The 15,197-nt window shown below is 35.6% G+C and overlaps 1 protein-coding gene across 7 annotated transcripts in view; it reads right to left on the bottom strand.

The window, feature by feature from the left end:
• The window catches only part of LOC6031888 (1-phosphatidylinositol 4,5-bisphosphate phosphodiesterase classes I and II), a 203,963-nt gene that overhangs the window by 183,931 nt on the left and 4,835 nt on the right, over nt 1-15,197 (bottom strand). The window lies entirely within an intron of this gene.

Below are 15,197 nucleotides of genomic sequence, written 5' to 3'. Positions count from 1 at the left end.
GTCTAATGGTTACAGGTTTCGCTTTACGAGCGGAAGATCGTGGTTTCAAACCCACATGGCTTGGCACATCCTTTCCCCTGTACTCTTCACATGTATAAGGACCAACTGTTCTCTGTATAATTGCCCTACAGAGCTCCACGGCCCGATCGCAAAAAGTGCTTTGAAGGGACGAGTTTTCCAGGAACCAGAACTTAAGGGCTAGCTGGGTATAAGTAAACGTAAAATGTGCACTTCGGTTCTAGCGATACATTTGGACAGTACAGAGTGGAAAGGCAGAGCCAAAGAGGATTGAAAAAACATTCAAACCTCTTCGGCGGCGAAGTTACGGCAGTGGATCGCTCGACACAGTCGCTCAACAATAGCGTGTGTGCGTGTCCCATCTGCCTAATAACAGAAGAAGCCTTTGTGATTCTATAAATAGAATTGCAAGTCCGCAATAGATCTAATTCCTGGTCGCAGTGGATAGTGGCATCAAACAAAAAAAAAAGGGAAAATTAATAAACTTTTCAATTCTACATCAACCCAGAAAGGTCATTTTTTCATGTAGAGCAAAATGTTTCATTTTAAAATTTCGTGTTTTTTTTCTAACTTTGCAGGGTTATATTTAGAGTGTAATAATGTCCTACAAAGTTGTAGAACAGACAATTACAAATATTTTGATATAGAAGCATGACGGGTTTGCTTGTAACCATTACGAGTTATCACGATTTCACGAAAAAAAAATCAACACAGTTAAAAGCGTTTTAGATAGTTTTCAGTTGATTTCACTTCTATTTTCATTAAAAATTTGGAGTTATTTCAAGAGAAGTTTGCTCCTTCATTTTTGAGCCAAATTTGGAATTTTGAAAAATAGCGGACAGATTATGGCTTAAGGCACTTTTAACAACGATTCAATAATAATAATAATAATAATAATAATAATAATAATAATAATAATAATAATAATAATAATAATAATAATAATAATAATAATAATAATAATAATAATAATAATAATAATTATAATAATAATAATAATAATAATAATAATAATAATAATAATAATAATAATAATAATAATAATAATAATAATAATGATAATAATAATAGAAATAATAATAGACTTGAAGTCTACATAAACTACATAAATCTCCAAACCAGCTACGTGCTATTCCTTTCGAAACCAAACCAAACCAAAAACCCAAATCGGTTTAATCTGTTGCATTGAATGTTTCATTCATCACCCAGTAGATCGCTTCCGCCAATTTTACACCCACAACTGCAACCAGTGACCCAGATTTGTCTTATCTAAAGCATAAAAAAAATACACAAACACATACACAGCGCCAACACCCAATCTTACAATCCCACCATTCCCACTCCCTTACCGTACACAAAATAAGAAATAAAATTCCCGAGCAAATCAGCGACAGAACCATCAACAACAGAAAGAAAATTGCGATCCACCAAGTTTGAGAATCGCGCTTGCACCCGCCAACCCCATTCAAAGCATCAGCAACAGAAAAAGGAAAAAAAAAAGAAATCGCCGGAAAAGCGCCCCGATGAAGAGAGGAAGCACAGATGAAAAATCAATTTCCCACAGCGCGAGCTTTGTCCCGCTTCCTTGCTTGCTTTCGAGATAGTCTGGGCGCTGCGGTTCTTCCGGGTTTTTCGTTTTTCCCTCAGCTCCCCAGTCAAATCAACCCGAATTCTGGAACGGAATCTAATTAGAATCGTACACAAATTCCGTTTCAAACGCAACAACCGGTTCGAACACGGAACCGGTTGTTGCGTTTGAAACGGAATTTGTATACGATTCTAATTAGATTCCGTTTCAGAATTCGGATTGAGTTAACTGGGTCAGCTTTCACTTCGTTCGCCCAAGGAAAGTTCCTTTGGGGAGAATTATTGAGCTGTGGCAGTGGGTGGCGTTGGGGGTGGTTTTTGGGTTTGGCTGCTGCTAGACAAGGCTCTTTCCAAGGAATATAGCGTAAAAATGGTGGCAAGCAATTCGAGTCACGTGAGTTGATAGGGAAAATATTCCGACTGTCGTGGAAAGTTTTACGAGCGGATTGTGGCGCGTGGAGAACGAAACGTTTGTGCATTTTACCGAGGACTTCATGTTATGCTTTACTTGATTTTTTGGAACAAAAACATTTTTTCTAAGATGACACTTTCACAAGTTGGTTGATACATGAGCACGACAGCAAAAAGATAAACACATCGCATCTATTGGACGATAAATAATTATGACACAAACAGCAACCAGCTCAAACTGAGAGGTGTCCACCACGTCTCCCAGAGCAACAGAATCAGATTGTATGACATAACAAAACAATATCTCGAGTCAGAAACACACTCGCACACACGTGATAGTGTGTCTCGGGAGCGGATTGGATGTTTACACACGTACAAGAGACATATTAATTAGCACTAATGAGCACCAATTAGCTAATTCCACTATTGAGAGGGCCCTCTTCAAGTGTCTCGGGTATCCCGCGGTAACGAACGCCAAACATTACAAGCCCACTCGAGCGACAATAAAAACAAGATTACAGAAATTGATAAAGCACTAATCACTGTCTCGAGCCAAGTGGGTACTTGCGATGTTCTGTGTCAAATGGAACCCATTGTACGAAAGCATACATGTTCTTTCTAAACATCTTTTACGAGAAGAATCATGGCGATTAAACCAAGATTAAGTCACAAACTGCATTTTTTCGTATGAAGCATTAAGCTACAGTTACTTTCCGCATAACTCAGGTCAAAAATCACTCGCTGAAAGGCTGTTCCCCTACCCGCAACCTAAAAAGTCCAACCACGATAAAGATCACATCTCTCGGCAACGACGATTACAGCACTGAGCTCCCTCAGCTGAGTCATATCATAAATCTGTTGCTGTTTAGTTTTGGCCAGGTGACAAAAACAAGTCGCGCTACTTTAGAGCACTCGCACACAGTTTTAAGTACGCACGCCATGGCGGTTGCATTTAGTTAATCGTGCTTGGCATTGTGACACCACACAGTTGGGACTGAGGGGTAGTACTAGTGCTAGTCAGCAAATAATGAAATCAAACATTGCAAAGTACACGGCGTTAAACGGGCAGAGTTGCCAGCAGAATTGAAAATAAATGCGGCGAATGCAACTTGTCCTTCGTTAGTTTGAAAATAATTCAGTCAAACTTTGGATAAAGAACCCGGGCACACGGTAATAACAAATTTAATAATATGTCAATAACAAATCCTGTTAAAATAGCAAAAAGTGTCATTATTTTACCCTGAACTTCAACTTCAAGAAGAAAAACTGTTTCTGATAAAATAACAAGATTTGGTATTGAAGTGATATTATACTGAAAATGTTTAATAACACGCTAATAAGAGGAAATGTTATACATTTCAAAAACTCTCCTAATAACAATATTTGTTATTCATTTGGTATTCTGACTTGGAAATAAAATTACCATAAATTGCACAAATGGAAAAGTTTTAAATGTCCATAACACAATCTGTTATTTTTTTTTTCTTTTGTTAGTTTTAGATTTTTTATAGATCTTTGGTATAATTTTGTCCAATTTCGTCGGGGTCATTATTTTGGCCATGAAATGGGGTCCTTATGCTAAAATTATTCTAAAAAGTTGAAAATTTGAAAGATGTTTTTTTTTTTAATTATTTGATATACCCCCTAAAGGACTTTGCGAAAATTGGCTAGAACTATGGGATTATTTTGACCATTTTCGTCGGGTCATTATTTTAGCCATGAAATCGGGTACATAAGCTTTAATTAATCTGATGAAATTAACTTTGAAAGTTGTTTTTTTTAAGTTTGTTATATTCTCTAAAGGAATTGATTTATTTATAGAGAATTTTTGAAATGTGAATAACAAAAACTGTTATTATTTTCACAGAGCGAGGAAGTCGGAGCTGACGTTGAAGTTCGAGCTGGAGTGAGACCTCAGAGACGGCATCGGATTCAGCTAATTTTCAGCAACTTTCACTTGGAGTCGGGTTCTGTGAAGTCGGGTATTTTTGGAGAGCTGAAGTCGGCGTTGACGTCATATCCTGCATCCAGAGTCGGAGTTGTCTTCAAAGTATGGATTCAAAGTCGCTTTAAGGAACCCGACTCTGCAGCCCTGACTAGTACAGAAGAGTTATGGCAACTGCTGGATTAGCAAATGGCAAATTAAACAAAACAATAACTTTTTTTTGTTAAAGAGACATACTAGTTCAATAACATTTTTTGTTATTATGCTGCTCCACCTCTCCGCAAAAAATAACAAATCTTGTTATTTCTTCATGATTCCTTCTGTGTTATTGGTTCCCGGGCGGAAAGTGAGTTGGTTGCGATAACTTCGAACTATCTTGGCTTGTTTATTTGCATCTTGTTGTAAACTCCTCGAGTTATGACGACTTTTGAAACCGACTGCGTATCATGGAAAGTATATTCCATGATCATACTGCATTATCTACAGTTGATATTGAGCTGTTAGTGGTAGTTTTTTTAGACTTAGCAAAAAATTCGAAAATTAATTTTTTTTCAAAAATTTTACCCGAACATCATGAAATGATTATTTTGACTTTGTTTCAAATTTAAAAAAAAAGCAAAATTTGCAGTCACTGACCGAATTTTCAATTTCCGATACTTAGAATAATTTTCATGAGCTGATATTTTAAAGTTTGATTTTATTTATGCTGGACTTTGAAATTTTTGCGTATATTTTTTAATTCTTTACTTTTACAGAAAAAGCATTTTTTTGGGACTTAGAAAATTTTCGGGAGTTTGGAAACATGATAAATTATTTTGATGTTTATTTTTGCTTTGAACCAAAATTTCGGAAAAATCGTCGAAATTACAGGAAATTTTCGTCTGATTTTTACAAAAACATCAGTTTGTTCCTAAAATAATGTCCCTAACAAAACGTCTTCATTGAAATTTTGAAAATCGAAAGTTGGTTTTTAATAATTATTGATATACCCCCTACAAAAATCGTTCCGGCACTTAGAAAATTTAAGGGATCCGTATCACGACAAGATTTTCGGTAGAATTTATTTGATTTTTTGGACTTAGCAAAATTTTGGCTTTTAGCCAGTAAAATTTCGGAAAAATCGTCGAAATTACAGGAAATTTTCGTCCGATTTTTACAAAAACATCAGTTTGTTCCTAAAATAATGTCCCTAACAAAACGTCTTCATTGAAATTTTGAAATTCGAAAGTTGGTTGTTAATAATTATTGATATACCCCCTACACAAATCGTTCCGGCACTTAGAAAATTTTCGGGATCCGTATCACGACAAGATTTTTGGTAGAATTTATTTGATTTCTTGGACTTAACAAAATTTTGGCTTTTGGCCAGTAAAATTTCGGAAAATCGTCGAAATTACAGGAAATTTTCGTCTGATTTTTACAAAAACATCAGTTTGTTCCTAAAATAATGTCCCTAACAAAACGTCTTCATTGAAATTTTGAAATTCGAAAGTTGGTTTTTAATAATTATTGATATACCCCCTACAAAAATCGTTCCGGCACTTAGAAAATTTACGGGATCCGTATCACGACAAGATTTTCGGTAGAATTTATTTGATTTTTTGGACTTGGCAAAATATTGGCTTTTAGCCAGTAAAATTTCGGAAAAATCGTCGAAATTACAGGAAATTTTCGTCCGATTTTTACAAAAACATCAGTTTGTTCCTAAAATAATGTCCCTAACAAAACGTCTTCATTGAAATTTTGAAATTCGAAAGTTGGTTGTTAATAATTATTGATATACCCCCTACAAAAATCGTTCCGGCACTTAGAAAATTTACGGGATCCGTATCACGACAAGATTTTCGGTAGAATTTATTTGATTTTTTGGACTTAGCAAAATTTTGGCTTTTGGCCAGTAAAATCTCGGAAAATCGTCGAAATTACAGGAAATTTTCGTCTGATTTTTACAAAAACATCAGTTTGTTCCTAAAATAATGTCCCTAACAAAACGTCTTCATTGAAATTTTTAAATTCGAAAGTTGGTTTTTAATAATTATTGATATACCCCCTACAAAAATCGTTCCGGCACTTAGAAAATTTACGGGATCAGTATCACGATAAGATTTTTGGTAGAATTTTTTAGAATTTAAGGACTTTGCGAAATTTTTGCTCTCAGCGAGTTGAATATTTTTCAACATTTTGAAAAATTATTTTGATAAGAAACATTACCAGGCTTTTTGGAATTTTACTGTGGATTTTTGGACTTATGCAATTTTAGGAATATTTTCATAAACTGTTATTTTTAATTTAAAAAAATGGAATATAGAGACTTTGGATTTTTCGTGATTTGGAAAATTATTATGACATTTTGGCAATTCAACGCTTTCTCCACAATTTTTTAATGAGTTTTTAAAGTAAAATAATTTTTCAACTTTGAAAAATCTTGTTTTGATGTAAGTGCGTATATTCCTGCAATATTACTCATATTTGTGAAGAGGAAGAAGGGGGGAGGGGGGGGGTCTGAATTGTGGCGGGGTGCATTAAAAACCAATAAAATTATTTTTGGGATCAAAATCTACTTTATAAACTTGATATGATTTTTGGAAGATTTCAGTTGTTTGCTACTATAAACTCAACTTGATGTGGCATTGTTGGTCTAATAAACTCAACAAGATTTTTCGCAGATACGCCTCGAACAATTTATGTTCGTGGCCATGTTCGATTATCTCTTAACCATACCCTGGGGTGAACTTGACTTGTTCGTGTTTTTACGAGCCTTGGTAGATTTTTCCAAGATGCAACTTTCTGCCCGGGTTTGTTATTGCAATAACAACATAATAACAGTTTTTTTGAAATTTTTTTGAAATTAAATATGTCTTTATTGAATATTCTTATAATAATTACATTTGTTTTACATGCTAAGTGGTATGGCCTAATGCTCTTCATCTTTGTTGTATTTTTCGTTTTATTATTAACTGATCACATTTATTTTATTTACTTCAAATTGTTTTACATTATTGCATTGAATCGAATACATTTGGGTAAAAAGAAAAAAAAATCACTTTAACAACTAATCCTAACTTAAAACTAAAAAAAAAAAAAAAAATCATTGAAATATTCAAAATCACTAGAACGAGTAAACTACGAACTGTATTTTAAGATGAATGCTCCAAGAGTTCTTACTTGTTCCTGACGAGTTTTGCAACCACGCAGTGTTGTTGTCATCTCGATGAAAATGTTCAAAAGTTCCTGTGGTGAAAACAGGTCACTACTGCCTTCACCCGTTGATGTTGGTTGGTTTTCCCTCGGTTGCTGACTGAAGCCAGGAGGTGTTGTATTCTCTGCAACTTTTTGCCGCTGATTCAACGGCAATGGCTGCAGATTTGGAACCACTCGAACAGATCCCGCTCCAGGTGACGCCAAAGCAGGAAAATCCACGTCCGTGAAAGTTGGTGGTGTTTTGCGACGATTTGGTTGGTGCCTCGTCGTCGCTTGCTGCCGAATTTTCACAAACTCAGCACGTTTTGGGCAGCTTCGATTCTTGGTCGAATGGTTGCCGCCGCAATTGAAGCATTTGGCTTCGATGTTCTCGTTGATTGTTTCGCAAGCTTGAGTTTTGTGCTCACCTCCGCAGGTTGCACAACGACTCTTGATGAAACAGTTCCTTCCACCATGTCCAAACTGCAAGCAGTTCGAACATTGCGTCACGTCACGGTGCACTGGACGATAACGTTCCCAAGTCACGATGATGTTGAAAATTGCCCGAACTGCCTTTAGCTCAGACGGCGTTGTCGATCCTTTCTCGAGATGAACCAGGTACAGTTGATCACGATACTTGATGTCCTTGTTGTGTCTCGTCATCTTGAAGACTTCGATTACGTTCAACTTCAGAGTATTGAGCTCTTCTTTCAGCACACTCACATCCATGTCGTACAGACCTCGGAGGACCTGTTTCATGGGGCGTTTACCTGGATCGTCATGGCTGTAGTATTCAATCTTTGTGTTGTTCAGGAAATCCCGAACGTAGTTGTAATCCTTTCTGGTAGGTAGCAGAATTTTGAGTCCATCAGCACACAAGCGAATGGAAGCTCGTAAAGCACCAGATTTGATAAACCCGGTCAGCCACTTTCGCACCGAATCCGATGACGATGTTTTCACAAAAATGGGTGGCAACTTTTCCCGTCGTTCAAATTCTTCCTTCTCGCTCACGTCCACAGGGAGGGTAGCGAACTGGTTTCCAGACAATTTTTGAGCGTCCTTGCCTGGCTTTACAGGTAGCGCTTCGGCATTCTTTAGCTTCTTCAAATCTGCCGATCCTGCTGGTGAGGACCGCCTCTTTTTCTTGCCGTGAGGCATTTTTGCACTTTTTAAGCACTTTTCAGGAGCTAATATCCAGGAGTACCTCACTGATCGGTGTTCCACAAGGGAATGACATAATAACAGTTTAAGTTATTCTTCGAACAAATCTTTGTTATTGATTTTTGTTATTTTAACAACTAATCCGATCATCCCAATAACATATTTCGATCTTCTCACAAAATCAAAAACTGACCTTCCCAAGTTATTTCCATCTGCTCGGGAAATGAATTGATAAAACTTTATTCAATTAAAAAAAACCTTTGTGTTATTTTATGGGTTTTATCACAATTATTTTTTATTTACGATATTTTTCCCACAAAAGCTAAATTGCTGAAAAATTGATTCTTATGGTGTATCTACAAATGAAGATGAGTCAAGGAGGCTGACTAGAAAACGTTTTTTTTTTTTTTGAATAATTTCTAGCCCTGCCTTAGTTAGGAAAGCACTTCTTTTGGAGTCAAAACATATCTTGATGGCAAAAAACATTTATGAGGGAAAACTGACGTTACGATATTGCAAAAAATCTACAGTCCAGACTTGATTATCCGAAAGCCTGATTCTAGAACTAGTCCAAAGTGAATTGAGCAATTCTCTGAGATTTCGGTCATTCGTTTTTATTTGTATGTTTTAATTCGGCTGAAACTTTTTTGGTGCCTTCTCTTTGCCCAAAGAAGCCATTTTGCATCAGTGCACAGTGGGCGAAATGAAACCCAAAATCGGACTTAATTGAACGTGGCTGGTTCCCTGGTATGAATAATAGTGTTTCTTTTGTAAAAAAATACGGGGAATCGATTGGTGATGGTTTCATCCACCGCACGAAACGGCAAAGGGTCCATTTTGCCCCAATTCCCCATTTTTTCACATTTTTTCTTGTAAATCGGTCTGTATTTAGAGCGGAGGCTTTATGCGGCCTTCCAAAATGCACCTAACTTATGTGAAAATGTCCCAGGAATCCAGTAAAAATAACCACTTGCACCGCAAAAAACATCTAGGGACCATTTAACCCCAATTCCGCTATAAAAGCATTTTTGGCCGTTTTCAAATGTTAGGTCAGATTTTAAAAATCTGAAAATATTTTTATCGTAAAGATCAGACAATTTTACATAAGAATGACGATTTGCACTTGATAGCTTGACACATTTATGTTGATAAAAATAAAATGTATGTTAAATGCATTTTATTCTGCGTTTGGGAAAATTGGCCCAAAAGTGATTCTTCAATCTTTTTATTTAGTTTAATTTCTATATCAACATAAATATGTCAAACTTTCAAGTACAAATCGTCATTCTTATGTAAAATTGTCTGATCTTTACGATAAAAATATTTTCAGATTTTTAAAATCTGACCTAACATTTGAAAACGGCCAAAAATGCTTTTATAGCGGAATTGGGGTTAAATGGACCCTAGATGATTTTTGCGGTGCAAGTGGTTATTTTTACTGGATTCCTGGGACATTTTCACATAAGTGTGGAAGGCCGCATAAAGCCTCCGCTCTAAATACATACCGATTTTCAAGAAAAATGTGAAAAATGGGGAATTGGGGCAAAATGGACCCTTTGCCGTTTCGTGCGGTGGATGAAACCATCACCAATCGATTCCCCGGATTTTTTTACATTAGAAACACTATTATTCATACCAGGGAACCAGCCGCGTTCAATTAAGTCCGATTTTGGGTTCCATTTCACCCACTGTGCAGTGGTTTGTCCATATAATTTGCCATAAAAAATTGGCAGCTGTCCATACAAAAATGATAAATGAAAATTCAAATAACTGTATCTTTGGGCTCAAATTGCTCAAATAGTTTTTTTTTAAATATAAGATGGCGTTCAAAATGGCGATGATTAAGTTTTGAAAACAAAACGTTTGGTAAGTTTTAAAAGGCTAAAAGTGACTAAAATTGGGTTAGAAATCGAATTCGAAAATAAAAGCAAGAATATACAAAAATTCGAACGCTCGTACTTTTGCTACGTAACAAAATATCGAAAAATTAAGCTCGGTTTCGTGATCAGGGTCAAAAATTACCCCTTAAGTTTCACGCAAATCGAAAAGGGGTCGGGATATCTTTCAGATTACGTGTGAGTTGTTGGATAATTTCGCTGGTTATTGATAGTAGTTTATACAACAAGTTGTAAAACGAAGATTTTTTTCTGCAAGAGTCGTACATTTATCCAACAAGGTTTGTCAAGTAGGCTAAATACGACGAGTGCTGAAAAAATAAAGTTGTGCAACGACCTTTTGAAAAAAAAATCAATTCCACTTGATTGGAATTTTAAATCAAAATGAGGCAAGTCCAAAATAAAATTGTATAAAACTGAACCCAAAATGCTACCCTAAAGGACACCAGAAGAATAACCCTTAGATTTGTTGCTTCGAATCCATTAATGTGCATCATCATTTTATTTTTATTAGGTCCTTTTCGGTACTAGGACCATGCATCATCATTATCTTAGGAATTCTGACTTCTAGCATAGCATAGCATAGAATTTGTGTCTACTCGTAGATGCTACTTCGTTATTGAAAAAAATCTCCGTGGACTACAGATGAAATGTAGGAACCGATCATCACCACTTCGCAATTTTTAAAGGTCCCTATCATGCTGATCAATACCGATGCCGGCCACGACCAGTGGTAAACACGGAATAGTGAATGGGAATGTTAGCCCGATACTTGAGTAATGAAGACCGCTAAATCGGCTGCGTATTCTATTAAGAATTATTCTGTCAAATCAGTAAATAATCGTTGAAAGCCACTAGCTTGAAGCTTTAGCAGAATTTTTATCCGGTTTCCTAATCGGAATTACTTTGGAATTTTTTAACTGCTTGTAATTAATTTTGTTATGTAACTCCCTTATTTATCAGGAGGTGACATAAACTTTGAAAAATGTTTGCAATGACAAAAAATAAATAAATAAATAAAAATCAACTGATTTTCCTACCCCCGTCACGAGTGCAACCTGCACGCGTAAACTTCTCGTCACTGCGGCATCGGCAGTTGACGGCCAGTGACCAGTACTAACCAACTGTTGGCACCCTTCATACTGGCCACTGGCTGCGAGTTTGAAAGACATCCGCATAACAATCTGTCCATCAGTCAACGCAGCAGCAGCAGCGTTCGCTTCGTCAACGCAGATTACTCACTGTTGGCGTTCACTTTTGTGCGAAAAATTTTTCGTTTGCACACACACCAAGTGCCAATTATGATTCGATCTTCCGCAATCACCTGGCTGCCGGCGATCACTTTTCACCTTCACTCACGTACGCATCGGGGTGAAACAATTCAAAAGGGCTTATTTTTTATATTTTATTTCTTAAAGGTTTCTTTGGGGTTTAAAAGTAATTATAGATTTAGTTAAATTTTTAAACTATTTTAAGCAGTCCATAAATTATAAATAAATCTATTTTGGAAATATTCACGCCAAGAGTGTGACCACACACGATTATTATTTTGTTGTTCGAAAATAAAACACACATGCATAACGGGTCTATATTCGTGGTGTTCTATTTATTTTTCCACTCTGCTCCGAGCTGCTCGGTTCCAATTCAACCGGCCCAGTCAGACGAAGCTCGTTGAAAAGTGGTAACGGCGTCACGAGAAAGGTGACACTGTCAAAACACAGCAAAATGTATAAATGTGCTTAGCTCAGCCGGAACGCGGATTTGAATCGAGTCGCGAGTGGATGACGGCGACGGCAACGACAAGGTTGCCGATATGCATTTTGATGAAAATGCAAAAGTGCAACGTGTGTACTGCAGTCTGATGCGATAAAAAGAGAATATTGGTGAAATTTTGAGAATATTTGCAACTGTTATTTCACTAGTTTTGAATAAATATGAAATTAATTGATGAAAGCTGTTATTTTCTAATTGATTTAAATATACTAAAAAATTATGAAAGCAAAATTGGATCGCGTCTGACACTCACATAGTTCCATGTAACTGTCACCAAATGTATGGTGGCATTGTTTTAAATGCAGGAATAAGAAGAGCCACATTTTGGCTTGGTTGAAAATTCAGGTGGTTCACGATAAAGGTTTATTTTTGGATTTTTTTCTCTTCGAAAAAAAAATGTTAAGCGCGCAAATAAACTAATTTATTTTTGTTTGTCTTTCTGAAACTTCAACATTGAATGGATAATCATATTAGCTGCTATTAGATAAATAAAGAATTTTCATTTTGGTAAAAAAAAATGGGTAATTCTCTACCAACTCACACGAAATCGAGAAAAGTTGCCCTGACCCCTCGTCGATTTGCGTGAAACTTTGTCCTTGTGGGTATCTTTTGTCCCTGGTCCGTTTTTTGATATCTCGTGACGGAGGGGCGGTACGACCCCTTCAATTTTTGAACATGCGAAAAAAGAGGTATTTTCAATAATTTGCAGCCTGAAACGGTGATGAGATAGAAATTTGGTGTCAAAGGGACTTTTATGTAAAATTAGACGCCCGATTTGATGGCATACTCAGAATTCCGAAAAAACGTATTTTTCATCGAAAAAAAACACTAAAAACGTTCTAAAACTTCTCCCATTTTCCGTTACTCGACTGTGAAAATTTTTGGAACATGTCATTTTATGGGAAATTTAATGTACTTTTCGAATCTACATTGACCCAGAAGGTTCATTTTTTCATTTAGAACAAAATTTTTAATTTTAAAATTTCGTGTTTTTTTCTAACTTTGCAGGATTATTTTTTAGAGTGTAACAATGTTCTACAAAGTTGTAGAGCAGACAATTACAAAAATTTTGATATATAGACATAAGGGGTTTGCTTATAAACATCACGAGTTATCGCGGTTTTACGAAAAAAAAGTTTTGAAAAAGTTACTTTTTGCGTTTCTTTTTGTTTCGTCGTCCGTGTCTGTCGCGGGTGACCATGAACGGCCATGATCGATGACGACCGCAACTTTTTCAAAACTTTTTTTCGTAAAATCACGATAACTCGTGATGTTTATAAGCAAACCCCTTAGGTCTTTATATCAAAATTTTTGTAATTGTCTGCTCTACAACTTTGTAGAACATTGTTACACTCTAAAAAAGAACCCTGCAAAGTTAGAAAAACACGAAATTTTAAAATGTCCCTTTGACACCAAATTTCTATCTCATCACCGTTTCAGGCTGCAAATTATTGAAAAATACCTCTTTTTTCGCATGTTCAAAAATTGAAGGGGTCGTACCGCCCCTCCGTCACGAGATATCAAAAAACGGACCTCGGATTCGTGATCAGGGACAAAAGTTACCCCTTAGGACAAAGTTTCACGCAAATCGAAGAGGGATCGGGGCAACTGCTGTGTGAGTTGGCGGAGAATTACCCTAATGTTTTATCATTTCGATAATATGCCCTCCTGCAATGTCAGTACCGATATCTTGATGCAGGCATAATTTTGATTACGAAAATAATTTTTAATGCCTTGAAAGGGCTCTGAATACATTTTTAGATTTTATAAAATACTTGGTTTGGCCATAATAAAATGTTAGCCTTGACTTTGCAATTTCAAATTAATTTCAAAAATTTAAAAATCAAATTTTCTAAATTCGTAAAATGAAAATTAATAAAATATGTTTCACATCATTTTGACTTCAATAGGCTGTATCTCAGAAACCTGGATTTTTCAACAAAGTATTTGAAAAAAGTTTCTTTGCATATTCAACTCATTTTTTATATGTTTACCTTATTTGCATGATGATTTTTTATAAATTTCAAAAGTTTAACAACTTTGTGAAAATGTAAATCAAAAATTACCATGAAAAAGGCGCACTGTATCGAAATGAAAACTTAAACCCATTTTCGACTACAGTCGACGCTCTGTTTGTCAATGTATTGAAGGGTCCATCGAAGAAGAGAGCCATCAGTTCAAAGAACGATGCATAATGGAAACTCAATTAAAATAGTAGTTTATGCAACAAGTTGCAAAAACAGGATTTTTTCAGCACGAGTCGTACATTTATCCAACGAGGTTCACCGAGTTGGATAAATACGAAGAGTGCTGAAAAAATCAAGTTTTGCAATGAGTTCCATACAACATTTTTCACACTGAGTGAAATTTTAAGTAAACTTTCATGTATTTTGTCAATAAATCGTTTAAATCAAAAAATGTTGAAAAGTGTTACTTTTCGAAACAAGTGCTGAAAAGTTCAACTTTTCAGCATTTATTTTGAAAAGTGTTGCTTTTCGATTCTGTTATTTTTGGTACAGAAAAGTAGGCTATTTCGTCGTTCAAGAATGACAGGAAAAGTAAGTAATTTCACGACAGAATTGCAAAAATATGTTTTATGGGGAGAGAATCATGGCAACGTCCAGCAAACAAAAAAATGTCAAACAACTTTCACAGCTTCATTTCACAAATAAAAATGTCTATGAAAGCCGTGAGAAAGCGGCATTATTGACAATCGGGAAAGATTTAGAAAATAGATAAAATATCGAGGAACGAAGAGAATCGAAGTATGCAGTTTGAAGGAACTAAAAAAATCATCCGTAGATAGAGCAATTTTGAGCTCGAGAAGATCGACAACCAGAGAGTCAATTGTATAAATTTGATTTCGCATCTCAGAATAAATTTAAAAACTTTGAATGACGATATGATTGAAATTTGTAAAAAATTTACACTATTCTAAACTCAAGCGAAAAAATGATTAATAAAAAAAATCTTCAAAATATAAAAGCAACTTCATAATTGATACAAAAAAGTAAATAAATAATGAACGTTAATTTAGCTTAGTTTGGCAATATGCACTGATTTAATCCTCAAAAAAGCACGAAATGATATGCCCTCAAAATTCCCTTAGTAACAGTTGGCTCGAAACATGCAAACAAAATGCATATTATAGCCAAAATGCATACAGCGATTAATCTCAGCAAAAGAGCGGCTCGTTTGACAATCTCCATGCAATCACTTGCATGTTT

The sequence above is a fragment of the Culex quinquefasciatus genome, chromosome 2 (genome assembly GCF_015732765.1).
Source record: "Culex quinquefasciatus strain JHB chromosome 2, VPISU_Cqui_1.0_pri_paternal, whole genome shotgun sequence".
Lineage (NCBI taxonomy): Eukaryota > Metazoa > Arthropoda > Insecta > Diptera > Culicidae > Culex > Culex quinquefasciatus.
The sequence above is the reverse complement of the archived record's forward strand: the minus strand, read 5'-3'. Positions and strand labels throughout refer to the sequence as shown.